The sequence below is a fragment of the Microtus oregoni genome, unplaced genomic scaffold, assembly GCF_018167655.1.
Source record: "Microtus oregoni isolate MIOR12 unplaced genomic scaffold, Mior012 000013F_ref0000133, whole genome shotgun sequence".
Lineage (NCBI taxonomy): Eukaryota > Metazoa > Chordata > Mammalia > Rodentia > Cricetidae > Microtus > Microtus oregoni.
In genome coordinates, this window is record NW_024543072.1 from 31,840,591 (window position 1) to 31,867,294 (window position 26,704).

Sequence of the window (26,704 nt, forward strand, 5' to 3'; positions counted from 1 at the left end):
TGGCGGCAGGCAGGCAGACTTGGTGCTGGGGAGGTGGCTGAGAGTTTGATATCTGGATTCACAGGCAGCAGGAAGAGAGAGAGAGAGAGAGAGAGAGAGAGAGAGAGAGAGAGACACTAAGCCTGTCTTGAACACTTGAAACTCCAAAGCCCCAGTGACACTTCTTCCACCAAGACCACACCTGCCAACCAGGCCACTTTTCCTAATCTCTGTCCAGCAGCGCCACTCCTTAATGGCCAAGCATTCAAATCTGAGCCTGTGGGGACCTTTCCTATTGAAACCAAATCACAAGGTAAAATCTGTACATAAAGCTCGGTGATATAGTGCTTCATCTAGCCTGAACAAGGCCCTGGGTTCAGGGGCCCAGTAACACACAAAATGTATGGATGTCTCTCACCTTTAATCCCAGCACTATGGTGGCAAAGGCAGGTGGATCTCTGAAGTATAGGTCAGTTTGGTCTACATAGAAAGTTTATACCATCTAAAGCTGCACAGTAAGACCATGTCTAATCTCTTGAAAACACATAAAAACAGCATGCACACTTACATGTACACACATCCGCACACACACATGCGCGCACGGTCTTAGTCTGCCAAGCCCTAGGGTAATGATCTTGGCCAATGGTACTTGCTGCGTCTCACTTTCCGCTTCTATAAAATGGGTTCCAAGTCAGAGCTTGCCCCTGTCGTGATGACTGTGACGATTACTTAGCATAACGCAGGGAAGGCGATTATGAGTGGTTGCTTGGCGCAACAGTAGCAGCATCATTAGGCATCATATCATGATGATGGTGGTGCTGGTGCTGGTGACAGATGGGTGATATGGTCCTGGTGATGCCGGGCGTGATGCTGACAGCTACCCCTCTTGAGAACTCTGTAACCCCAGATCAGCAGTCCTGTTTCCTAGAGAACTACGTTCACCCCCCTTCTGGTTATTTCTCCTTTTATTTATCCTTGCATTTCACAACAAACAGCTAAAATGTCATTTCTCCATCCCACATCTGTATTAGGCAGTTTTATTGACTTCTTTACAGAAAATCGGATTAACTGATCCTTCACTGACTTCTGTCCTTTTTCCATGTCTCCTTCTGATGTAATTTTGTAGGGGTTTGGTTAAATTGACAATATTTACATGCTCATGAATATTTTAACGGTTAAGCTGAATTGAAAAAGCAAACCACAGGGCTAGAAAGACCAGTCACTTGGTGTTTAGGAGCACTAGGCTGCTCTTGCAGAGGCCTGGGATTCCATTCCCATCACCCACATGGCAGCTCACAGCACCAGTTCTAGGTGTATAGTGCCCTCTCCTGGCTCCTACAGGCACTGCATACATAGAGTGTAATATACATACAGGAAGGCACACACTCATGCATAAAATAAATACATCTTTTACAAAGCAACAGCAGACCGGTATTGTAGGGTCTTGTGGACAGATGGGAATGAAAGGACAGACTGCCATGGGCTATGGCCGCTGAGGTCTACCTGGTGACTTTTTCTCTTAGGTGCTTATGCTTCTTTGTATCTCCTTGCTTTAGCTGGACTTTGAAGACTTGAGGTTTAGCGTCTTTTGTAAACGTGGGTCTCTCTACATAGCCCTCCTGTCTCAGTCTTCTGAGTGCTTGGACTACAGTCACGTGCCACTATGCCTAGGGAGGTTAAACTTCTTGAAGAGATACTGATGTTTATGGATGTGTTTGCAGTAGACAGGGGTGCTCAGCAGCAAGTCTGCACTTTTTTGATACCAGCCGCCTTTCTGAACCTTATCCTTAAGCTGAGGTTGTCTGCTGTTCCTGAGCTGTCACGTCTTTTAGAAAAGGTGATGAGGTCACAGGGAAGTAAGCTCAGGATTGCCCAGTTGGCTGTGGTCCAAGATGAGCCTAAATGTGGGAAAAAGGCAGGTGGGTATGACTGGGGAAAGTAAATACAGATGCCAGGAGGGAACAGAAGAGGTTTTTAAAAGCTTGCTTAAGAGTTTGTCCTAGTGAGAAAACCAATATTGACCAACTCAGTAGTTTTCTCATACAGTGAGGGAAGGGCAAGGGTTAGGAGCAGCCAGCGCTCGTGGGTTTCTTGAGCACAGCTCTTTGCCAGCAAACCAGATGGAAGTGGTCAGGTGGCAGAGAGCCTGGGTCTGGGAATCTGAAGTAGAGACAAACCCTGTTATTGCATCATGTGGAATTGTGCGTTCCTGGCCTGGGAAGTGAGTGGGGGACCCATAAGGAAAGCAGGCTTTGTGTAATTCAGTCCTGAAGGGATCTGCCCGCCACCCTCCTCCCAAGTGTTAGATGAGGTGGGGCAGGGCAGGGCAGTGGAGCTGGGGAGAAGAGAGCCAAGCTGGATTTCCCTGAAGAAGCCATGCCAGACACTAATAATAGTTTGACCCTAAATGACCAGATCCATCAGGGGTCAAGGAGCAAGGATGCGTATCTGCTGGGACAGTTCTTCTTCTTCTTTTTCTTTTTCTTTTTTCCTGCCGTTGCCCCTAAATGCTGGTGTCAGGGAACAGGGAAACCAGAAAAACTGGAAAAGTTGCTTTCATTAAATTTTTAAAATTGTATTTATTATATGTGTGAGAGGGTGAGCACATACTTGCTCACCCTTTGAGGTCAGTTCTTTGAACCATGTGGGATTCAAGGATCCAGTTCAGATTGCCTAGCTTGGCGCCAGCCAGGCAACTTGGTCCACGGAGCAATCTCATCAGCCCAAAGAGTTGGCTTTAGACAGGAAGATCTGGCTCCCAGGTGGATAGCAGGGGTGTGGCTTGGCCTAGCCTTTCTTGCCTCCGTTCTTTTTGGTGTCTTTCATCCAACCGCAACTAAGTTTTGCTGAGTAGCTCCTGGCAAGGCCTTGCCTCTAGAACTTGGTCATCTTCCAGGTAAAGTAGGCGTAGTTAATCACACCTATTCCTCATGCTGTCTGCGTTAACAGGTAAGATGGTTGACTTGGTGATTCCAAATGTCTTTGAATAACGAGAAGAACCTGATAACTGTGTGTTTGTCCTTCCTTAGAGCTGCACTGAGCAGCTGTGAGAGTCCCTTTCAGGCCATGGAGCCTGCCGCCTGTCTCTTCTGAGACCCAGAGCACCTGGGTCATGCACCAGTGCAGGGCGTCAGGATGGTTCCTAAAGACATCACATGGGTTTAAATTTTTCCCCCGTCTCTGGCTTTTCCCAGTGCACAGCCCCATATCTTTGTCTTACCTTCCCTTTTTGTGTTGAGTCTTTTCAAATCAGGGTGTGGTTCTTAGTGGTGACCTTATAGCCCAAGCCTAGATGTTCAGTGCCTTGTGGTTTCCTTTGAACATTCTGGAAGGTCCTTTTAATAGAGTGGCAAGGATCAAAGCCAGGGTAGTAAAGTTGCTGCTGCTGATTTTGTATAGCTGCGCCACCTCCCGTCTCCCCGCTAGAGTCTCAGCGTCTCATCTGCCCCCCCCCCCCCAAGTCGTCTTATGCACCCTGGGTGAGGGAGGCTGGGTCTTAGGCCCTGAGCTCATCTGTGCTAGACAGGTACTCCACTACAGTACTCCACTGCCAGCCTACTCTTTGTTTCTGTTCTCAGGACAAGGTTTTACCGCATATCCCTGACTACTGGCATGATGGAGTTTGCTGTGTAGAACAGGCTGGCCTCAAATTTACAGAGATAGTGCTGGGAATAATGGTGTGGCCACCATATCCAACAATCATTTCCTGTTTCAAGCTGTCTTACTCTAGAGGGAAAACAACAGCAACAAAACACCCCAAAACATTGCTTTTCCCTGGGATGACAGATGGCGGTCAGACAGGGTCCGTCGGGCTCTGTTTAGAAATTCTTAGCAGCAGGACTCCGTGGCAGGCATTTGCAAAGTTTCTGAATACAGTTCACAAAACCCCACTCCTAGTCCCTGCCTGGATCGCTTGTTATTTTACAAGAAAGATGGACCCAAAATAAGACATTTATATATAGCAGCAGGTCCTGCTTCCTCACGTCTTGCTGCAGAGTGGCACCCACAGCCAAACACGTCTCAACAGTAACAGACTCCAGCATGGCAGGAAGTAAAACTGTCTTACATATATATTCAGTCACTTTTTTTTCCTTGCAGGCTCCTTCTGTCCTGCCTAGCCCACATTTCGTCTGTGAGCTGAGTTGCACATTCCAGGGTTTCTGTGGGTGTCTGAACAAATGCAGGGCCAGAGAGTGTGCAGTGGGAACAGCTCTTCCTTACCATTGCCGGAGTGGGGCACTGGGACGAGGTTCAGAGAAGCAAAGCCAGTCTGCTCAGTTTCTGCATGCCTGGTGCAAGACTGGTTCCTCTGGGGTGTGTGTGCACACACGTGTGTGGTGGTTGTGTGCCTCTGTGGGAGGGGCTGGGGGGTGATTTCTGGGGCTTAAACCTAGGACCCTGAGCATGCTAGACAGTGCCACTACCAAGCTGTACCCCCAGTCAAAATCTCTGGTTTCTGTTCATCTTTGAAATGGAAGAGTATCTTGCCCATGGTCTCCTGGTAGTATGAGAATAAAACGTGAAAATTTAGAATCATGAAAAATTCTCCATAATAAAGTGATTATATATATTCTAGTGTAGCATATTGTGTGTGTGTGTGTGTGTGTGTGTGTGTGTATGTGTGTGTGTGTATAAACAAACCTAACTCCAAGGGTGCTATGGTCCCTTAAATAAAGTGGTATAATATTTGCAAATAATCTATGTATATTCTACCATGTACTTGTTATCTTTTAAAAATACTACATTTTGTTTGTTTGTTTTGTGTGTATGTGTGGAGGTCGGAGGACAGCTTGTAGGAGTCAGTTTTCCGCTTCTCTCATGTGGGTCCTGGGAACTGAACTCAGGTCGTCAGGCTTAGTGTGGCAAGTGCCTTGGTCCACCGAACTGTCTTACAGGCCCCACCATATACCATGTGCTTTAAAAAATTATCTCTTGATTACATATAACTTTTAAATATAATAGAAATACTGTGTAAACAGTTAACTTTTCGTTTTTTTTGCTTTTTTGAGACGGGGTTTCTCTATGTAGCTCTGGCAGTCCTAGAACTTTCTCTATAGACTAGGCTGCCTCTCTCTGTCTCCTGAGTGAGTGCTGGGATTAAAGATGTGTGCCACCATGCCTAGCTTGTTTTTGCTTTTGTATTTTTGAGTCAGGGTATCACTGGTAGACAGGTAGGCCTGGCTGGCCTGGAACTGATAGTGTAGACCAGGCCTCTGATCCACCTGCCTCTGCCACCGAGTGCTGGGATTAGAGGTGTGTACCACCGTGCCCAGCTTTTTCTAAGCAACTTGTAATGGACTTCACTGTAGTGACTTTTAAATTTTAAATAATTTCTTATCGGGACATGGTATTTTCCTAGTTACTTTTCTACTGCTGTGATAAAGCGTCCTGACCAAGGCCACTGTCAAAGAAATTCGGAGCTCACAGTGCCAGCAGGTGGTAGAATTCATGGCCATCATGGTGGGAAGCTTGGCCACCAGGCAGGCATGGTGCTGCACATTAGCTGAGAGCTTATATCTAGGGGGTGGGGGGCATGTGATTGGGACTGGTGCTCCTAAGTGACACATCTCTCCAGTAAGGCCACACCTAATCTTCCCCAGCATTCAAATTTAGGTGCCTATGGAGGATATTCTTATTTAAACCACCACACATTGTTTATAACACAAACTACATAGTCTTTTTTTTTTTTGAGACGAGGTTTCTCTGTGCCTGGAACTAGCTTTTGTAGACCAGGCTGAACTCAAACTCACAGAGATCTGCCTGCTTCTGCCTCCTGAGTGCAGGGATTAAAGGCGTGCGCCACCACCACCCGGCTAACTATGTAGTCTTATTTGAGATCTTTCTGCCTCGGTCTCCCTATAGCTGAGTACCCCACCCCATTGGCTCTTAGTCTGTCATGGTGTTGGGGATAAAACTCAGGACCTTATAGGTATCAGGTGTTCTGCCCCAGAGCTTCCGCCTCCAGCCAGTCATGGAGTCCCAGTTGGTGCTCCTGTGTATCTTTATGCTGTAATTGTCAGGGAGTGTCGTGTAAAGAAGAGAGACTTCGGATGATTTCAGTCAATATTTTGGGGCTGTGACACACGATCATGACAAATCACATCTGCTCGCTTTGCCGGGATGAGTTCACTGTTAACCTTCTCAGTTCTCGGGCTTCGGGCTTACTCAGTGGAAAGCTTTAGTCGATAATTAACTTGAAACGCACTCCCAGAGTGGATGTCATTCCGCTGGCAGCTGCACATGTTAACTGGGACAAGTGTCCAGCGTCAGAAAATTAAGGGTACGTGTTAATGAGGGGCCCTTGACGGGCCCCGGGGTTTCTTTTCAGGTTTTGCTAACCCATTGACACTGGAGATTACCGGGAGGCGATATCATGTGCTTCGGCCTCACCGCCTGCAGAGATGATTTAAAGATCTCTGGGAAGCATTCAGACTCAGGGCACCCATGGCTCACAGTTACTCTGCTTCTTTTTTTTTTTTTTAAATATTTATTTATTATGTATACAATATTCTGTTAGTGTGTCTGCCTGCAGGCCAGAAGAGGGCATCAGATCTCATTTCAGATGGTTGTGAGCTACCATGTGGTTGCTGGGAATTGAACTCAGGACCTTTGGAAGAGCAGGCAATGCTCTTAACCGCTGAGCCATCTCTCCAGCCCCTTACTCTCCTTCTTACACCTGCCCTCCTGACGGAGCCTGAGTCAACCAAAGTCGTAGTGAGGAAATGGTCATATTCATCCCTCCCTTTGATAAGAGCTGGGGTGTAGCTCAGTTTGGAGTTGGGTGATTCTGCTCATATCTTTAGCTTTGTTCCTCTAAGTAACTTGTGTTAAACGTCAAAGAGTGAGCTTTAACGTTTTAAAGTATTTATTTAGTGGGCAAGGGTTTATACAGCATGGGTTGATCTTAAACTCGAGGCTCACCTTGCCTAGCATACAGGAAGTCATGGTTGGGTCTCTAGCACCACATAAAACTGTGTGTGGTGGTGCACATCTATAACCCTAGCAGGATCGGAGATTTAAGGTCATCTTTGGCTACACAATAAGGTAGAGGCTAATTTGACCTCCATGAGACCCTATCTCAAAACAACACACACACCAAACACAGAAAAATCCCATAAATTTATCATAAAACTAAGGCTGAAAAGATGTGTCTTTCTAAAGTACCTGGTACATGACCTGTGGTCTTTGACTTCTATTTTTTTATTCAGCTCATCAGAGTTCATCAAGGCATTCATTAAGCAGTGAATTAGTAAGGATTCTCTAGAGGAACAAAAGTAAAAGATATTAAATATCATACTAGATCAGGTTATCAGAGTGGCTTACAGGACAGGCTGTGGTACAAGTACTCCATCAAGGGCTGTCTCCTGATGGAAAGGCCGAGGGCCCGCTAGTTGTCCAGTTCACCAGACTGCATGTCACACCACTCAGCCTGGGGCCAGAGTCCCAGGGGAGGCCTAGAGGGCAGCTGGGTTTCAGCATGTGATGGTTGCAAAGGAAACAGAACAGAACTAGTGGAGAAATGGCTCAGGAACAGGATGGGTGAATTTGACAGTGACAGCGCAAGCAGGCAAAAAGCAACCACATTCTTGGCCTACATATCACGAGAATCGTCTCTAGCCCAGTTGTTAATGTTATTCCACTCTGAAAACCCTGAGCTGGGCCCCCATAGTCCACAAGGCTCTCGGCGCTACTGCCCTCCAAGTTCCTTTCTAGGATGGGCCTTTCCACAAGACATCATGGGCAGGCCTGCCCCAGCAATATTTGGAATCAACCTGTCTTAGTTACTGCTCTATTGTTGTGAAGAGACGCCACAGAAGAAAGCATTTAATGGGGGTGGCTACAGTTTCAGAGGATGGGGATCATGGTGGTAGGGAGGCAGACATGGTGCTGGAGCGGTACACAGAGGTGAGAGACGAGACGGAGAGAAAGAGAGCACAAACACGCTCCAGCCTGACAGTGACTCTGTCATGTGGTTCACTCGTATGCAAGTCCTCAGTGGAATGCAAAGTATACAGGTTAAGGAGAAAAAGAACACCAGGGAATTTAATGTTGGAGCCTTGGTCTGTGTTGAAAGCGATGAGGAGAAATGGGATTAAAGGGAGCGGTGCTCTCAGGATGAGGCCCCACCCAGCTAATCCTGCAATTTAGGAAAAGTAATTAAGACAGACATTTTAAGGTGTAAGGTTACCTGACTTACTGCCTGGCAAGCAAAGATGAGTAAGACCATAGACAACTGGTGAGCGGGCTACACGGGCCATACGATCCCGAGTGCAGAGCCACAGGGAAGTACCACGCTGGGAGCAGATGTGCTGGGTGAGGAGATGGGAAGGCAGGTGGCCAGAAAGAAGGCGATGACAGAGCAGGAATTAGCCAAGATGTGGAGGGTGGGACCAGGCATGGGCAGGGTGGCGCTGGAGACAGAGCTGGCCCAATGGCTTGGAAGGCGGTGTGTGTTCACACTCAGTGTGTTGCAGGAATTGGAGGCAGGCGCAGCAGCTGGGGGTCAGTTAAACAGATGTGGGCTAATAGCACAGCTCCTGAATGATGTGCTGTTACCATTGTCAAGTGTTCAGGACCAAGCGTCTAGAATCGGCTCTCTGAGAAAGTTGGGGATGAGCATGGGAGTAAACCCAAGAAAAGTTTGATCCTTTCAGACCCCTCCAAAAACTAGATACTCTATTAGGCTTGTGTTCTAGCCAGGACATGCGGCACACCACAGACAGCCTGTGTGCTCTATCCTGAGCACGTGAGGGGCTCTTAGTTTTCTGCTACATTGGAGAAAGCGAATGGAAGCATGTGGCAGCTCTGAGAAGCTGACCGGGTCCCCCAGGGTTGCCTGGCCATAAAGGATGGAAACAAGGATTTGTGTGTGGTCTGCCCAGCTCTTCCTCCAAGCCCCGTGCTTCTGCGAAGGTGGGTGTGTTAGCAGTGCCCTGAGTGTCCTGCAGCGCAGCTGGGAGTCCCCGTTTGCCCCACGGCAGCTTTGCTTGCATTGGCTCAGTTTGCTGACAGGTGAACAAGCAGGCAGCTGCTCGACTTGGTCTGGGATCGTGTCCCGGCAGAGAGTGGCCACGTCCGAGGAGATGTTTGCAGCGACCTGCTCAGGGACCATTCTTACAGACCGACGAAGCAAGGAAGACTAGGAGGCTGGGCCTTCTGGTTCAGTGCAGAGCAGTGGTAACTCCCAAGGGAGTTGGGAGTATTTTATACCTTCATCATTCCAAGGCCTTCAGGGACTGTTGAGTTAAAGCGGTGAGAATATTGGCTGAATAAATCATAAATTAAATCTTTAGACACAGCTTCTCTTAGAAAAAATTAAATTAACTCTGTGTGTGTGTGTCTCATACATACTTGGTGGTCAGGGGACAACTTGTGGGAGTTAGCTCTCTACCATGTGGAGCCTATGGGTTGAATTTAGGTCATCAGGCTTGGCAGCAGGTACCTCTATCCACTGACCCATCTAGATGACAGTTCTTGGAGCCGTGGATTATGTGTCACCTGATGTGGGGCTGTGTAACTCAGTGTAGGGGCTGCAAAAATCGTGACAATAGGAAAGGTTTCTGAAAGCACGGTGACTCAAAGTTAATTCAGAAATCAAATAGTTAAGGAATCATGGGCACGTTCGGCAGTTCCAAACGCACAGCATGAGCCCTGCGACCGCATTCTGCTGCCGCGGAGACGGTTGTCCCTGAGGAACTGCAGTGTTGTCACTGAGCGGACAGAGTTCTCTGCTTGTGTAGAAACTTAGTAGTTATGAACTTAGTATGAGCAACAAGGACAATATTCTCCTGCTGTCATCCCTCAGCATGTAAGTGTTAGGTTAGTGTATCTTGGATTGTGTCGCGTTGAAATGCTTAATTTTAAAAGTTGCTATTTGACTTGCCGATTGGAATTTCTTAATCGTCTCATGACTTTTGCTTAGAATTTGGGGACAGTTGACAAATTTCGGATATGGTATTAAACAGTTAGCTGTCATTTTGTAATTACGGGATGGGGTGTTTTCAGCAGTGTCCATTATAGAGTAAAAATATCTATTCTGGACGGGCGGTCGTGGTGCACTCCTTTAATCCCAGCCCGTGAGAAGCAGGGGCAGGCAGATCTCTGTGAGTTCGAGGCCAGCCTGATGTACAGAGCAAGTTCCAGGACAGGCTCCAAAGCTACACAGAGAAACCCTGTCTCAAAAAACAAAAACAAACAAGCAAAAATCTGTTCTGAAAATTGTTGAGGATGATCTGTCCTCCATTATCAAATCTTGAAGCAAGATTTATTTTTTAAAAAAATTAAAGATTTATATGTGTGTTTTGCCTACATGTGTGTCTGTATATCACTTGCATGTCTGGTACTCCCAAGTGTCAAAAGAGGGCTTTGGATTCCCTGCAACTAGAATTACTGATGTTTGAGAGTCTTCAAGTGTGCTGGGAATTGGACCCAGATCCTTTGCAAGAGCTACAAGTGCTTTTAATCTAGGAGTCAACGCTAAAGCCCCAGTACATTCTTATTTATTTGTTTGTTTGTTGGTTCATCCACCCCTCCACCCAAGACAGAGTTTCATCGTGTAGTCCTTGCTACCCTGGAGCTTGCTATGAAGACCAGGCTAGCCTCTTCAAACTCACAGAAATCCTCCTGTTTCTGCCTCCCACATGCTGGTATTAAAGGCATACATGTGAGCCTGGTGGTGGTGATACACTCCTTTAATCTCAGCACTCAGGAGGCAGAGGCAGGCGGATCTCTCTTTCTGTGAGTTTGAGGTCAGCCTGGTTTACAAAGAGCTAGTTCCAGGATGGCTAGGGCTGTTACACAGGGAGATCCTGTCTTGAAAAGAAAAGGGGGGGAGAGGGACAAATGTGACTGAGATTTATGTTTTTACAAAAAGAATTTAAAACTACCTATTGACAGTCTTTACCACTGTTTACAAATCGGTAAATAGCATCTAGGTTGATAACATTCTGATATTTCAAGTTTATTTTCCTGAGTTTTTCTGTAGAAAGTTAAGAATTCTTAATGCAAAAACAAGCAAATCGATCCACTTCATTAGCATGCTTTTATCTTATCTTTAATGAGTAACTAAATTATATATTAGCAAGAGACTTGTTTTAAAATAAATCTCAATATTGAGTAGTAAATATTTGATTTGTATCTGGGGGTTGTATAAAAACCTCTTATGTAAAAGGGGTGAAATAAGCTGAAGAGACCCTGCAGGACACCTGCTGCTTGCATTCTCCAGGGTCGCTCCTTATTCTACAATATATTTAATAGCTGTGCGTTTTGAAGAACAAGGAGGTTAACCGAGTTGCATCATCTCTAACAGGGATAGAGGACTGTAGTGAAATCCACCTAAGAGGACACCCTTTCTATGTTTACTTTCAGCTTTTGGGATAGGTGTTCCAAGGACAATTTATCCCTGCCATTCTCTCGTTCTTCCCTGTGGAGGAGACTGCCTGGGAATAGCGGTGACACCAGTGGCTAGCCTAAATTTACTGGATGTCTGGAGAAGGGACCTCTTTGTTCACCCTCATCTCCTTCCTCTGTCGGAAGCTTGCTTTCTGTCCTTAGGTGTTGTCAGACTTGGTTAGCTCTCACTGAACCTCTCTGGTCTCTAGCATATCCTTCTCTGTTCCAGCTCCCAGAGAAGTGACATTCTGTCCCTCTCCCTCTGTATCGTGCCTGGAGCCAGGGCCTTCAGTGGTCATTGTTTTTACCTTAATGCAGGTCCAGACCCCCAGACTTTGATCACCGTAGCTCTGCTGTGAATCCTTGCGCGCCCGTGATGCTGCAGAGCCCATGTCTGTCTCAGGCCGAGTCCCTCACTCTTGGAGTTGCTGTTCTTTTCTGTGCATACCCCCCTCCCCCACCACTGCCTTGTCTTAAAGTCATGCCCCACTCTCCAATGCCTCCCTTCTCTCTTGATGCCCGTGCTTGATTTCCTCTGGAAGAAGTGGAGCCTGTACTGCAAGGACTCCAGTGCTCCTCCTGACAGATGTGCAAGGTGTGTGTATGCAGAGTAAGTTCTTAATGTTAACTGAGACCTGCTCGCCGTTTTCTCACTCCCTGGTGTCTGTCAGTACAGTTAGACCTGTGACAATTGATAATGAGAGCACAGACTTTAAAGTGCTTAATATTTTGCCAGGGACTTAAAACTGCTCTTGTTGAAGAAAAAGAAAGTAAAGCCACTGTCTTTCTCCACTTGGTTTGTTAATAGCAGAGTACCTTAGACTGGGTCATTCGTACACAGACGTAGATGCTCCGAGTTGCAGGACTGGCAGAGTCAGTGTCTGGCGAGGGCTTCTGTGTACTCTCACACCGTGGAAAGGCTGAGGGCTCCCCTCACTCTTGTCTAAGGGCACCGATGGAATCCATGGGAACAGAGACCTCGTTACCTAATTACTTCCCAAAGCCCTTCATGTTATTAACATTGCATTGAGGATTAGGTCTCAACAAGTGAATTTGGGGCTGGGGGTGGGGTCACAAACACCAGAGCCAGCAATAACTTGTCAGACAAGCAAATCAGTTGGCTCTGGCTTATAGTGTATGCCTGTACAAGACAGATGTCCCCCGCCTGGTCATCTCACAGATGTAGAGTTGGTTGGAAGGAGGTGAGCCACCGTGTCTAAACTCAGCAGACACATCCAGAGTCAGATGTGGGTTTGCGTAAGTCAGGTCCGGTTCTGCCGTTCTTATTGTTGTTTTCTCACTGTCCCGCTTCCAGCAAATCCATACTGTCTCTTTTCGTAACTCCAGCCATTATCTGTTCACTTTCTGCTTAGCCGGATGGTAATTATTGGATGCCCTGATATCAAAGGGCTCATCTGATGAAGGCCTTCGATGTTTTTATTCTTTTATGAGTCCCACTTGAATCACCAGCTTATTGAAAAGCAAGTCCCACGTGTGGAAACCCTTGCCAAGTGCTTGACTGGAAAAAGCTGGTCACCTGGCTCGGTTGCGTCTGTCTCTTTGTTCTCACGTCTTTTCTCACTTGTTTGTTCTTTCGAGTTGGGGTCTTGCCTGTCTTTATAGTCCAGCCAGGCCTCCCAGGTGCTGGGATCTCAGGTGTCTGCCGCACTCAGCTGCACAGCCCCTTAATCTCTGCTTTCTCTTCCTTTTGATTATTTAATCTTCAAGTGATAGAACTCTGGGTTTTATCCTCTTCTGGCACGGAGCTGTCTTCCTGCAGCCTGACAAGCAGTCTTGCTCTTTCCCAGACACTGCTGTGTGCAGAGAGACAGCAGCCTTGGCGACCACAGGCGGGGCACAGAGCACTTGACGCCCATCTGGAACCTGGAGGTCAGCAGGACTTTCAGATGATGTATGTGTGCACCCACACACATATGCACACACACGTGACCCTGCGAAGACCAAATGGCAAACTTGGGTGTCCTGAGGCACTGTCCACCTTGTTTTTTGAGACAGAATCTTTAGTTAGTCTGGGGCTTGCTGATCTGCCTATACTAGCTGATCCCAGAACCCCAGGGATTTTCCTTGTTTCTGCCTCCCCAGAGTGGGCTAACAGCCATCATGCTTGGCGTTTTAGCAGGGTTCTTCATAATTATCCAACAAGCTCTTCACTTTCAGACAATCTCCCCAGGCCTCAGCTGGTCCTCCTTGAGGGCCAGCACTCAGGAAGACTTGGCCTTCAAAGAAATGTCCTTGTTTTCTGAAGGACAGAGACTGGAATGTAGCAGCCCCTGAGGCCAGCATCCACAGACTTCCTTAACTGTGCCAACACCTGTCAGTTGGCAACTGGTGGTTCTAGTGTCAGTTAGCTGGTCTTTGTTATTGCTGAGTGACAGTGATAGGACACTTACACCCTCACTGTTCCTTCTCCTGGACGCTGATGAGCATTGCATGACCTTTGCGACCTTTGAAATCTGGAACAGAAGCCTGTTAGATTCGTGTGTGGAAATAGAGAACAAAGGATGCAGTTTTCCTGTCAGGAAAGTCGGTCAGGCATTGGTTTGATAGACTTCATTTATACTGCCTGGCTCTCAGCTGCCCCCATCCTGAAGCGGGGAGTGTAGGAAATGTGGGCCCCCTGGTGCAAGGGGCGTTGCTGAATAGCGCCTATGATGTTCTTGTAGTGTTCTAGTCTCCTTAGAGTTGGGAAATCAAATCATTATTTCAGTACTAGAGGAACATCTCTCAAAGTACATAGAACAAAGCAGGGGAAGGGTTGGGTATAGGGGAGGCTGGAGAGGGTGACAGGCTATGTTGTGTGCTGGGAAACAAGTCGTGCTGGCCCTTTGCTGTGAGTGTATACAGACAAGAATAAACAAGAAACTGAGGAACACAGGTTGCTCTGTCTGCAAGCAGTATCAGTTAGGGCTCATTTGTGCTGCTGTTAGGTGGGCCTCAGGGTTCCCTCAGCTGTGTGGGTTCCATTGGCATTTGAGGAGATGCTAGGGCTGGGGTGGGACCATTGTGGAGTGATGGAGGAAGGCCATTGGTTAATTAATAAAGAAACTGCTTGGCCTCATAGGTTAAAACATAGGTGGGTGGAGTAAACAGAACAGAATGCTGGGAGGAAGAGGAAGTGAGCTCAGACTCGATAGCTCTCCTCTCTGGAGCAGACACGATGAAACTCAGACCAAGGATGGACGTAGGCTAGAATCTTCCCGGTAAGCACACCTTGGGGTGCTACACACATTATTAGAAATGGGCTAGTCCAGGTGCGAGAGTTAGCCGAGAAGAGGCTAGATATAATGGGCCAAGCAGTGTTTAAAAGAATACAGTTTCCGTGTAATTATTTCAGATAAAGCTAGCCATGCGGGAGCCAGGGCGGCCAGAACGCAGCCCTGCAGCTCCTTCAACAGTGGAGTGCTTGTCTAGGGTGTGCAATGCCCTGGGTTCTACCCATACCATTGACCAGAAGAATCAGACCAGACAGGTGCATTATCCCAGTTGGGGAAAAACATGTTCACTGTTACATACAGTGAGTTCACTTTCTGGTGACAATGTGTGTTAGGTTGGGGGACTGCAGAGTATTGTGTGAAGAAGGGGACATTCTTTCAATCCAAGGACTTCTGTGGGGTAAGTGTAAGCTGTCGTTGGAACCAGGTGCTATGCCCAGCTGAGGTGACAGGTGCATGCCACCACACTTTTTTTTAACATGGGTGCTGGTAACCAACTTTAGGTTCCCATGCTGGCATGGCAAACCCTTTACCAGATGCGCATCTCCTCCAGCCCCCCATAAGTTCATTTGTGTAGATAATATATACATTTCTTTCTTTTTTTTCTGTCCCCCCTGCCTTTTACCTTTAAAATTTTAAAAATTGAGGTTTTAATATGTGGTCTTCCTTCAGTATCCATAGGTGATTTCAGGAGCTCTTCCCTGAGATGTTGAATTCTGAGGATGCCCAAATACTTTTTAAAGAAGTTCAGTCCGGGTGTGTAGTTTAAACCCTTCTAGAGTACTTCCATATATAACAATGCCAATAGCAGTTATACTTAATTGTTCAGAAAGAAACGATGAGAACATGTCTGGGCATGTTTAGTGTGGGTCCTGTCTGTCATTGTGTGACAGGCTCTCTTTTTCTAGTGCAGACTGAAATTGAACTCAGGATCCCAAGTACTGGGGCAGTTGTCTGTCACCCATTCCCAACTAGATTCTATTAGAAAAAAAATTGTTCTTAGTTGAATATGTTGATATAATACTCATGATAAAGAAGACGAACTGCAGAGTTTTATAATGTATTCTGAACGTTTTCCATGCTGCAGCAATTCTTTGCAAATGGCTTTTGGTAGCTCTGTATGTTGGGTTTGTCGGGCACCAAGATTTAATGGCTTCTGCTGGTGACCAGAGGTGGTGATACTAGCTTTCAGGCAATGGTGGGCATTTTCATAAGACAGACAAACACAAACAAAACACACATACACACACAAAACACACCCACAGTTTTATGTATATGAGTATTGTCTGCGTGTATATATGTGTGCCATGTATGTGCCTTGTGCCACTGAAGGTCTAAAGAGGGTGTCAGGATTCCCAGGAACTGGGTTTAAAGATGGTTGTGAGATACCACGTGGGTGCTGGGAACCACACCCAATCCTCTGCAATTACAGCAAGTGATTTTAGTCACTGTACCATCTCTCCAGCCCTGCCGAGTTTTGTTTGTTTTTATTTCCTTAGAACAAACATGTCGAGTTGGAATTTATTGGCTAAAAAGATGACCACTGTAGCCTAACCGCTGGACAGACTTTTTGGTGCTGGCTGCTGATAGCTGCTGAGGAAGTTTCCCAGGTGCCCTGTTGCTGGGGCTCCCGTGCTCTAAGCAAGCATAGTGCACAAGGGCGACAAACTGGGAGGACAGCCTTTCCCAGCATCGCCGTGTGTTCCCTCTTTTCCCAGGAGGATGGGCACACATCTGGTTTTATTCCTGTGTGATCTTGTCCCTTCCCTCCCCACCCCATGTAAAGGAGGGATAGAGTTAAACCTGTTTCTCACATGACTCCATTCCTCCTTTCCATCCTGTTCCGTGTGGGCAAGTCTTTTATATATGTCTGACGGGGGCTGAAGAAGGGAGGAGAAATGAACTGTACGCCTGAATGAAGTGGGGAGGGGAGGAAGGGAGGCAGAGAGAGCAGAGGTCTTTTATGCCTTTCTCTTAAAGGGAACTCACTGATACACTGGAGCCAGGCTGTGCTGGGCTTTTAGTTTGTACCAAGGAGCTAACACCTTAAGAGTCCCTCTTTAAGATGGGAATTGGTCATACTGTGGTTGTCTCTTTTTAAAAATGAGATATTTGTTAAAGAATAAATCAGTTTAAAAATCAGGAAAAGGTTACAGGATGAGAGCTCCCCAGCCAACTGTAGTTTCAGGGCCTTGACCCCTGGCATTGTTACAATTATACAAAGGGTAACCAGATAGGGTTCCTGCCTAAGATTTATTTAGATAGGTAAGAAGCAGAGGGAGAAATGTGTGTGTGTGTGTGAATGTGTAAAAGTTGTGATTAAAAGTTTGTCATTTTAAGACGCATGAAGCATGCTGTGGGGTTGTTTGCAGCTGTCATAGCCATCTATCTCTAGAACTTGCTTTGCGTCTTCTCCAATTTAAGCGTTGAACCTGCTAATTCCTCCCAGTTCTCCCTCTCCCAGGTCTTGGCAATAATAATTCTACTCTGTTTCTATGAATTTGGCTACTGCAGAGTCTTACAGTATCTATCATTCTCTAGTAAATAGAAGAGGAGATGTATTAGGCAAATACTCCTGCAGGATTCCAGCAGTTGTGGGTCCACAGCTGTAATGGGTCCATAGCTAGATCCACATCTTTTCCCAGGACAAAGCACGCTGTGATCACTAACTCAAGATCTGGATTCTGCACCATAGTGAGGGTGGTCCTGCTTGTATCCAACATAAGGGACTAGAATGTGGGTTCATTTCTGCTTGCCTTTTGATCTTTTTTGTTTTTTTGTGCCAGCCTCAAACTTGTTAAGCTCATGGCTGGCAGAGAGTCATGGCCTCTACCAGGCCTCTCTGAAAGACCTCACCAGTTGGAAGAATACCATGCATCTGAATGAGCAAATTAAATTTGATCTCTGAAGGATGGGTCTTAGTGTAACCACAAAATTCCACTTCTGGTTTTTTCATGGTCACATACCACAGAGAATTTCCTAGAATATGGTCCTCTTCACACACTACAAATGTTGCACAACGCCTGTCTGTTGCAGCTGCCTGGCTGGTTTCCAGGGCTGTCTGTCTTCCTCTTGCCTTCAGTCACTGATTTTGTCAATCCTGGTATTTTTCTCCCCAGATCCTGGCCCTCTTCCACCTTGGGAGGCTTGGAGGATCTTGGGTGATGCTGATAAAAAGGATGGAAATGTTGGCTGATTGGTGGCGTGCACATTTAATCCCAGGAGGCAGAGGCAGGCCGGTCTCTGTGAGTTCGAGGCTAGTCTGGTCTACAAAGCTAGTTCGAGGAGAACCAGGGGACTACATAAAGAAATCCTTTGTCTTGGAAACAACAACAACAACAACAAAATAATAATAATACAGAAGAGATGGAAATATGAGGACTAGTTAGTATCTGTCTCTTTTGATTGCCTTATTTTGCTTAGCACAAGTTATCATTGAAGGCCACGTTCTATTTATGTACAGCCCACTTTTGTTTACCTGTTTATCTATGGTCAGATGCATTATATCTTGGCTATTGTGTGGAGTGCTGCTGTGAACAGGAGTATATGAGTATGTGTTTCAACCTCTTTCTGCCTTAGTCTTTTTTGGGTACATATCTGTTAAGTTTTTTCCCTCTGCCCAGTAAGCCTCTCTGCAGGCGCAGTAATTCAAATAAAGCCAAATCAGACTGAATTAGAAAATGCAGAAAATGCCAGCACTCTTGGGTGGCCCCCCAGGGAAACGAGTGGGGGGGGAGGAGAACCGGAATGACCACAGGTTTGTTCTCTGGGGGGCGGTTTAAGTATCCCATGGGAGTGATCTTGACCCTCCCTGGGGAGGGGTTACCATTTGTTGGGCTTTCTCGGAGGTGGAGCTTGGACTGAGGCAACTCCCAGGGGAGGAGGCTTTAACGTGGAGATTTCCACCCAACATTTCAAACTGGATGCCAGGGGGCTGGGGTGAAGATCCCAACCAAACATTGTCCAGACTCTTTGGATAAAGGGGCTCCGCCTCAAGTCTGGCTACTTCCTGCGGGAAGGGGAGAGTTGGGAGAGATGTGGTGGGAGAGGCATCCAGTTTATTGCCATCCTGGAGACCTCAGGCAGCTAGCTGTTCCTTGAGGGAGATGAGAAGGCAGGTGGCTAGGAGAAAAAAGTATTGTTATTGTTGGCCCTATGAATGGGACTAGCCATGAGTCATTAACTGCCAGAGAGAACAGGACAGAGAAGTGCCCTGTGGAACAGGAGAGGCATTGGTGAATAAGTGAGACAGAGAGCAGATACACCCTTTTAAAACCAGATTTTAGTTGGTAGGTGTCCTTTTGAGCCAGGAGAGTTGGTACCGATGGTGAAGTCCCAGGAGCTGGTGCAGGTGTTGGTGCTGTCTGGAGGGCCCTTTGTAATATGCTTGAAAATGGGTGAGGTTATTTATTTTTATTTATTTTTAAACCAGACCTGATTTGATAAAGCAGCAGAACTTTTAGGAACCCACAGGTATTTGTAAGACAACTGGAACAGGAACATTTTAGAAGACAATTAAAGGGAATTGGGAACTCTGTATCTTTGAAGAGACACCTGAAACCTGTTAATCCTGGACTATGAAACCTGTGGAAGAGGCACACCTGTCTGTATTTTTAGAAGGAAACTTAAAAAATAATGAGCTCCTAGTACCTTAAGTCATCAAATGCCATTAGACAGATCTAAGATGGATAAATGAGCAGAAATGAGACAGCTTTTTTTAGCTACACAGGCAATCCCAAGTTTTTAGAGAACACCAGTCTAAGAAGCAGTACTTGCCATTAGCTGCTGAGTCCAGGAGGCCTAAAGATTTTCTTGGGGGGGGGGGGGGAAGAGTTAGTCTACCTGTACTGGCAGGATGAAATGATCAATCCCTTGGTGTAGCGTCCAGGAAGCTGATGAGGTGGAAGGCTGCTCTTTGCTGTGTGGGTGGCTTTGCCATACCCAAAGGCAATCATCCAGGCAGAAGGTCTTTTGCAACCATGTATCTTCTTGGAGGAGCTATAGGATGCTGCAGGAGCTGGCCTGTCTCTGTGTTAGAAGTTCTTTTGTTAAATGCCACACTCTCAGATCTGTAAAGGCACTTGAGAATTGGGTACCATTACCTGTTAGTTATATTTAAATTAGACATATATTTTATGTTATAGTTAGTTATAGTTAAATTTAGACATGTATTTTCCATGTTAGTTACAGCTTACCAATGCTAGTAAAGTAAGAAGATTAAAAGGAATATTTCAGTAAGTTAAAGAATTTTGGAGGCGGAATGTCTCCTTGGTAGGCCCAGCACACATGGGTACTCTTACCAAAGATGGAAGTGAGGTCAAAATGGTGGCTACCCATGTGTTTGTATCTTTTTAGAGCTGTTGTAACTTGGAGTTTCAATTTTTACAAATCTTAAATAACACACACGCATACACACAGAGAAATAAGACAAGCATACTATGGAAATAAATACATCTACACATGTAGACATAAAAGCGTAGTGTGGTCACATTATTTTAACAGACAAATAAAACTTTATTTTGAAACCTTGTCAGTTGACCAATTTATAAGCGGGGTGTAGGTATGCGGCTGAAGCCAGGGAAGCACACAGGTGGTCCCATTAAGGATCAGATTAGCAGACGCTGCAAGAGAACAGAAACAAACGACGGAACACCTCTGCAGTTTTAGAGTGGAAGGGGGCGGGGTGGGGGGAGGGGGAACTGGCCCCTTGTAGAGAACAAACAGTGAGAGAAGAGGGGATGGGGAGCAGTAGCGGGAGTGCAGCATCCAGAAACCGTGGGCATATGGGGCCTTGTTTGTTTTACGTTAGGAATTAGATAGCCTCAATTTAAAAGGATTTTTGTTAAAAGGCAGTCCAAGGGTGTTTGATCTGGCTTCGAATTGCAAGAGCCCATTTTTACAAGTCTGTGCCATGTCTCAGGACTCAATGCGTCCACCATGATAAGACTCTTGAGTCAAAAACAGAGGGGTGTGAGAAATGTGTGGGCACACATCTCCGTCCCAAGCAGTCACACCTCAGCGAGGACCGCCTCGCCACTTGTGAGGATGGAAGCCTGGCGCTCCCGTGACTTCAACAGACAAACTACAAACGTAGAGGTATGGGTCCTGGCACAAACGTATGGGGCTGGCACAAAGGAAAAGAAAGATCAAAAGGCAAGCAGAAACGAACCCACATTCTAGTCCCTTATGTCGGATACAGACAGGACCACCCTCACAATGGTGCATGGATTGAGAAAGGGGAACTCACCCAGATGAAGGGCATTTTCCAACACATAGCCCTGGGCCAGTGGGAAAAACAGGTCTCGTTGGGACCTCCAAATGTTTTTTTTTTTTTTTTTCCTGGCCTGGTAAACCTCTCCGCCAACACAATAATCCAAAATCAAACCAAATCAGACCCAATTAAAAAGAGTCCAGGTTTAATGGATGCTAGTGCTCCTGGTGCCCCTCCCCAAAAAACAGGAAAAAGGGGAGACCACTTGTTCATTTTCTGGGGGGCAGTTTAAATAGCCTATGGGAGTGGTCTTGACACTCCCTGGGAAGGGGGGGAGTCAGTGTTTGGTTGGCTTTTTCAGAGGTGGAGTTTGGACTGAGGCAACTCTCAGGGGAAGGGGCTTTGACGCCCCAGCCAAACATTCCAGACTCCTTGTATATATGGATGCCAGGGGCCTGGAGTGACACTTCCAACCAAATCCAGATGTGGAATTACTACATCATGTGATGATTTTATTAATGGTGTTTTTAGGTTTTACCATACCATTACCCACAGTGGCTGCACCATTCTATACCAGTTGTGTCTACAAAACTTCCAATTTCCCCGTCTCTCTAACACTCTTTCCTTGAAAGTATTCTAATTTGTGTCAAAGGCTATTTCCTTGTGGTTTTGATTTGCATTTACAGTGGGTATCAGTGTTGAGCAGCTTCCTTTGTGTTTTTGTCTATTTGCATATCTCAGGGTCATAACAGCCCCATTTTATAATCAGGTTTTCGGTTGCTGTAGTAGAAGGTGGTCTCTGTGTATTTAAGGCATCATTCCCCAGCCAATATGTGGCTGCAAACACTTTCTTCCTCCCCACAGGTTCCTTTTTAGTCTGGATAGTAAGTACTCGTTGGTTTTCATGAAGCCTGTCCAGCCTTCCTGAGTTTTGGTTCTCTAAGCTTTGGGCATCATCACAAAGCATCCCAACCCTTTGTTAGATGTTTTAGCCTCCTATGTTTCCCAAGTATTGTGTAGTTTAGCTCTTCTGGGCTCGTTTTGTTTGGTATAATGTAAGCAAGGTTTTAGCTGTGTTTGGGGAGGGCCGGCTAGGTTTTTTCAGCACAGTTAGTAAAGGGTAATTTTCTTATTGGAAAGGAGATAGCTGCTCTGTAGGTGATACTGAGCATGCAGTGTCTGCTAAGAGGGTCTTGGCCTAAATGATGTAGGAGGGAGATTTTATTTAAACTTCTCATTATACTGTGGCCCCACAGCACACATGGGGGAGTTTCGCTGAGAGGACTCCGCAGGAACCATTGCCTTTCAGACACAGAGAGGAGAGCTCGAGGAAGGAGGAGGTTGTCCAGGATAGATTAGAAGCACACACTTCTTAATTTTGCATCACTAGTTATATATGTGGCATCATTTCATCAAAGCCTTTGGGGGAGGGGCAGGAACTCCTCACTGATCTTACTAAGGCATGTAGTTTTGGGTGTGTTTGAGGAGTTGTGTATGCGTGAGGGGTTGAATGTGTGTCTGCATACACTTACCGTGCACATGCTTGTGTGTGTGCATTAGCAATTTCCTGTGGTTGGGGGAAACAAGATCTCACCCAGCAGAACACTTGATATGAAATGGAAAATAGTTCATGTATTTAAAGAAGACAGGAACTGCACAGAAGATCTTCGTCCCTGTCTTTCAGATCTGCTGTGGGTTCCTGCTCCTTAGTGTGGCCCAAAGCCGAGGCCTTTCTTGGGTGCAGCTGTGAGCCAGCAGGCTGGAAGCAGAGCCTGGTTCTCTCTGCCCTAATGGATTCCATGGGCACGTGCAGGTCTGTCTGGCTCCTTACCACCCACTCAGGTCTCACCTGCCCTTTGCACTCCCTGTGGGTCTGGCCTGTTTTAGGGGTCAGGAGCTGCTGGATTGGTACCCTCTTGCGGTCTTCCTGTGACCTGTTTGGCATTTTGGGGAGGCAAACAGGATGAAGGAACCACCGAGTAATAAAAAGAGCATGAAATGGAGAAAAGACTAAGAAATTAAAAGAAAATCTCTGGGTGAGGAAGTTTTTTCTTTTTAAATGTTAAGAAATTTAACCACATTAATAACAATTTCTTTACTTTTATTTTTAAAACTATGTGTGCTTTTGTATATGTGTGCACGTGTGTGGGGAAGCCCTAGGTTGATGCTGTCTTTCCTTGTTTCTGCTCCACCTCTGTTTTTCAATGAACTCAAGAGACTGGCCAATGAACTTTAGCCTGCCTCTCACACTCTGTTGCCCTGTGAGTATACTGTCTCATTCAAGGATTAGTTATTCCGTCTGTCTCCTTTGCAGAACTTAAGAGGAGCCCACCTTCCTAGGGGTGAGCCAGAGTGATTGAAAGAGCCCAACCACAATGAGGTTTCCACCCACGCCACAGACTCTATTCTCTTGACCAAGAGTTTTTCTTCTGTTGTAACAATAAAGCTTCTGTGGACATTTGTATGTATACTTCTCTCGAGTACAATTGCAGGAACATATAGTAATTACGTGATTAGTTTCTTTTGCTAAAGTAGACTTTTAAAAAGAACAATTTTAGTTTCACAGAACAATTGAGCAGCAAGTATAGGAATTTCCCTTGTATTCTCCCGTAGGCACGGCCTCCACTCGAGCGGTGCATTCATCGCTTTGTCAACCGGCAGTGTACAGCACTCACCAAAGCCTGCCGTTCACACTGGGGTTCACCAAAGCCTGCCGTTCGCACTGGGGTTCACCAAAGCCTGCCGTTCGCACTGGGGTTCACCAAAGCCTGCCGTTCACACTGGGGTTCACCAAAGCCTGCCGTTCACACTGGGGTTCACCAAAGCCTGCCGTTCACACTGGGGTTCACCAAAGCCTGCCGTTCACACTGGGGTTCACCAAAGCCTGCCGTTCACACTGGGGTTCACCAAAGCCTGCCGTTCACACTGGGGTTCACCAAAGCCTGCCGTTCACACTGGGGTTCACCAAAGCCTGCCGTTCACACTGGGGTTCACCAAAGCCTGCCGTTCACACTGGGGTTCACCAAAGCCTGCCGTTCACACTGGGGTTCACCAAAGCCTGCCGTTCACACTGGGGTTCACCAAAGCCTGCCGTTCACACTGGGGTTCACTAAAGCCTGCTGTTCACACTGGGGTTCACTAAAGCGTGCTGTTCACACTGTGGTTCACTCCCGGTTCTGTGTCTTCTGTGGCTGGAGATGCGCACTATTTCAGTAGCAGGGGAGCTCGCCTGTCTTGATAGCCACAAGGTAAACACGGGGACTAACTCCTAGCAGTTTCCAGTATTTAGACTCTCTCCATGTTTTATAAGTACGAGTTAGTTTTTATGTATAGTGTGAGGTTCCAGAGGAGTTTGGGGATCCTGGAGGAGGTGATGAACAACGAAGCCAACAAAATTGGTAAGGAAGCATCCTAGAGACCAACCTGCCAGTAAAGGATTTGAATTCTCTCAGAGTTATGAAGACTGAATAATAAGTTGAGTTCTCAAAGATAGTAAAGAAGGAAGAAAGGGAGGGGGGGGGCGGAGGTGCTTGGCACATCCTGTTTCCTCCCGCCATCCTGCACTCGGGCACCAGACACCATGCTGGAAGAGAACGGAAGAGGAAATTGAAAATGAGTGTGACGTGGGTGGGTCTCTGGGTGTCAAGCCCCTGTAGAGTGGAAGAGCAGTCTGGAAACGCTTCGTTCAGCTGAGCACCTTCATGATGTCTACAAGAATTGTTTGTCCTGTCCGTGCGGTCCGTCACTCAGAGATTCTGCAGCAGGTCCGCGGACACACTGTTCTGCCTCTTCCGTTCCTCTTCCCTTTTTCCTAAGTGTATATTGATTGTACAAAATGCCGGTGTTGCTGAGGATTTCCGTAGGTGTCTGTTATGTACTTTGGTCATAGTTGCCCCTTTACCCTCCCTTGCCCCTGCACATCGTGCGTTGTTGCATAAACAAGAGAGGCATTTCCTCAGCACAGCAGCTCCTGTAACAGATGCTTTCCTGTGTGCAAGAAGCCGGGTTATAGAAGTGAGTGGGTTTTGTATCCTTCTGTGACAAGGGGCCTTGTGTTTTGAGCTTCACCACCCTGTTTTTGTCTATTAACCCCAGGCGAGGTGAAGGAACTGGACCAGCCCACTATTGACCCTCCAGTGCACCCCCCCCCCCCCATCTCAGAAAGAACCTCATCCAGTAGATTGACCAAGGTTAGCAGCAAGCTCAGGTCCCTTCAGTATGTGTGCGAGGCCACATTCTGTATTCAGGTCTAAGGTGAGGAAGAGGAGGCCACAGTAATACATTCTTTTGTGCAGAATGGTTGTTTGCGAGGGTAACGTGACCACCCGAATCACACACATGTTGCTGCCTGAGATTTTGCCTTTGCACAGCTGGTAACCAGACTGGATGACCCTAGACCTGGTTTTATGTGAGCAATGTCTTCCCGCTCCTACCTTTCTGCTTATATTGATGATGTAGAACCCCATAGCCTTGATTGCTAAGTTTGCCGCTTGTGTTTCCCTTCTCCGTGTCCCCCATCTCTCTCGTGGCAGCAGTAGTACATCGTGTTTGCACCTCTCTTACACACACACACATACTCACGGCTGTTAGCTTGTTGCTTGGTCAGAGAGTGGGAACACTGCCATCCTTAGTCGTGCCCTCCTTTTGAATGGGCTCTGAGTTCACAGCACGACGCCAGCTCACGTAGCAGTTGGCGTGTGATGAGCTTTGCCACACACTCGTTTCACTCTAGAACACAGCAGGGACTCCCCTGCTTTCTAGAATGGCGGTTTGTGCCCCCTAAGCATGTACTCAGATACCCCTTTAACCAAAAAGAACTAATCGTATCAGAACAGTGGACTTCCCAAGGGGCCCAGCAAGTGTGTGAGAACCTGCAGGACAGGTTACAGAGTCTTACTGACAAGGCTTTCCTTCTATGTTCCATTTAAACACATTGATATTACACTGTGTTTGAAGAGTCCTGGGGCTTCTGGGAAGAGAGAGCTTTCCATTCGCTGTGAAGTAGGGTAGGCCCGGCAGTGCGTGCAATGATTATAAGCACCGGACCTCTTTGCAGCCTGTCTGAGCTTGCCCCAAGACAGGCCCAGCTGCTTTTAATCTTCCTCTCTGTGACGTTGTTTCCTGTTGCGTAAGAGAGGATGACAGCCATGTCATAGTGGCTGTAGTCACAGGTCCCGTGTCTTCCGGTTTCTGTTGCTGTGAAACACCATGCTTTGTGACCAAAAGCAACTTACTTAGTATTTGGCTTACACTTCCATGTCGCTGTTCATCGTCAAAGAAAGTCAGGACAGGAACTCAATCAGGCCAGGGACCTGGAGGCAGGAGCTGATGCAGAGGCCATGGGAGGGATGGTGCTTACTGGCTTGCTCCTCATAGCTTACTCAGCCTGCTTATAGAACCAGCCACATCAGGAAAATGACATACAGGTTTGCCTACAGTCTTGAGTTTTATGGAGGCATTTTCTTAATTGAGGTTCCCACTTGTCAGGATAACTTTAGCTTGTGTCAAGTTGACATAAAACTAGGCAGCACATTCTGTGTCTATATGGGACATCCAAACTTAGATAGGGGGAGAGGGAGGGAGGGAGAGAGAGAAAGAGAGAGAGGGAGGGAGGGAGAGAATTTTAAATAACATCTAAACCTCAGCATGATAACTGCTTGTGTAACTTCTATATTGCATTAGGTGTGATAAGCGATCTAGAGAGGTAATTTTTTTTTATTGCTTTTTATTGAGCTCTACATTTTTCTCTGCTCCCCCCTTCCTCTTCCTTCTCCTTCAGTCTTCTCCCATGGTCCCCATGCTCCCAATTTACTCAGGAGATCTTTTTTTTTTTTTAAAGATTTATTTATTTATTATGTATACAACATTCCTGCAATGTATGCCAGAAGAG

The 26,704-nt window shown here is 46.6% G+C and overlaps 1 protein-coding gene and 1 pseudogene across 1 annotated transcript in view; one reads left to right on the top strand and one right to left on the bottom strand.

Annotated features, from left to right (window-relative positions):
- The window catches only part of Uck2 (uridine-cytidine kinase 2), a 68,505-nt gene that overhangs the window by 18,853 nt on the left and 22,948 nt on the right, over window positions 1–26,704 (top strand). The gene's annotated exons all lie outside the window — the stretch shown is intronic.
- Window positions 17,333–25,332, bottom strand: LOC121455333 (annotated as a pseudogene).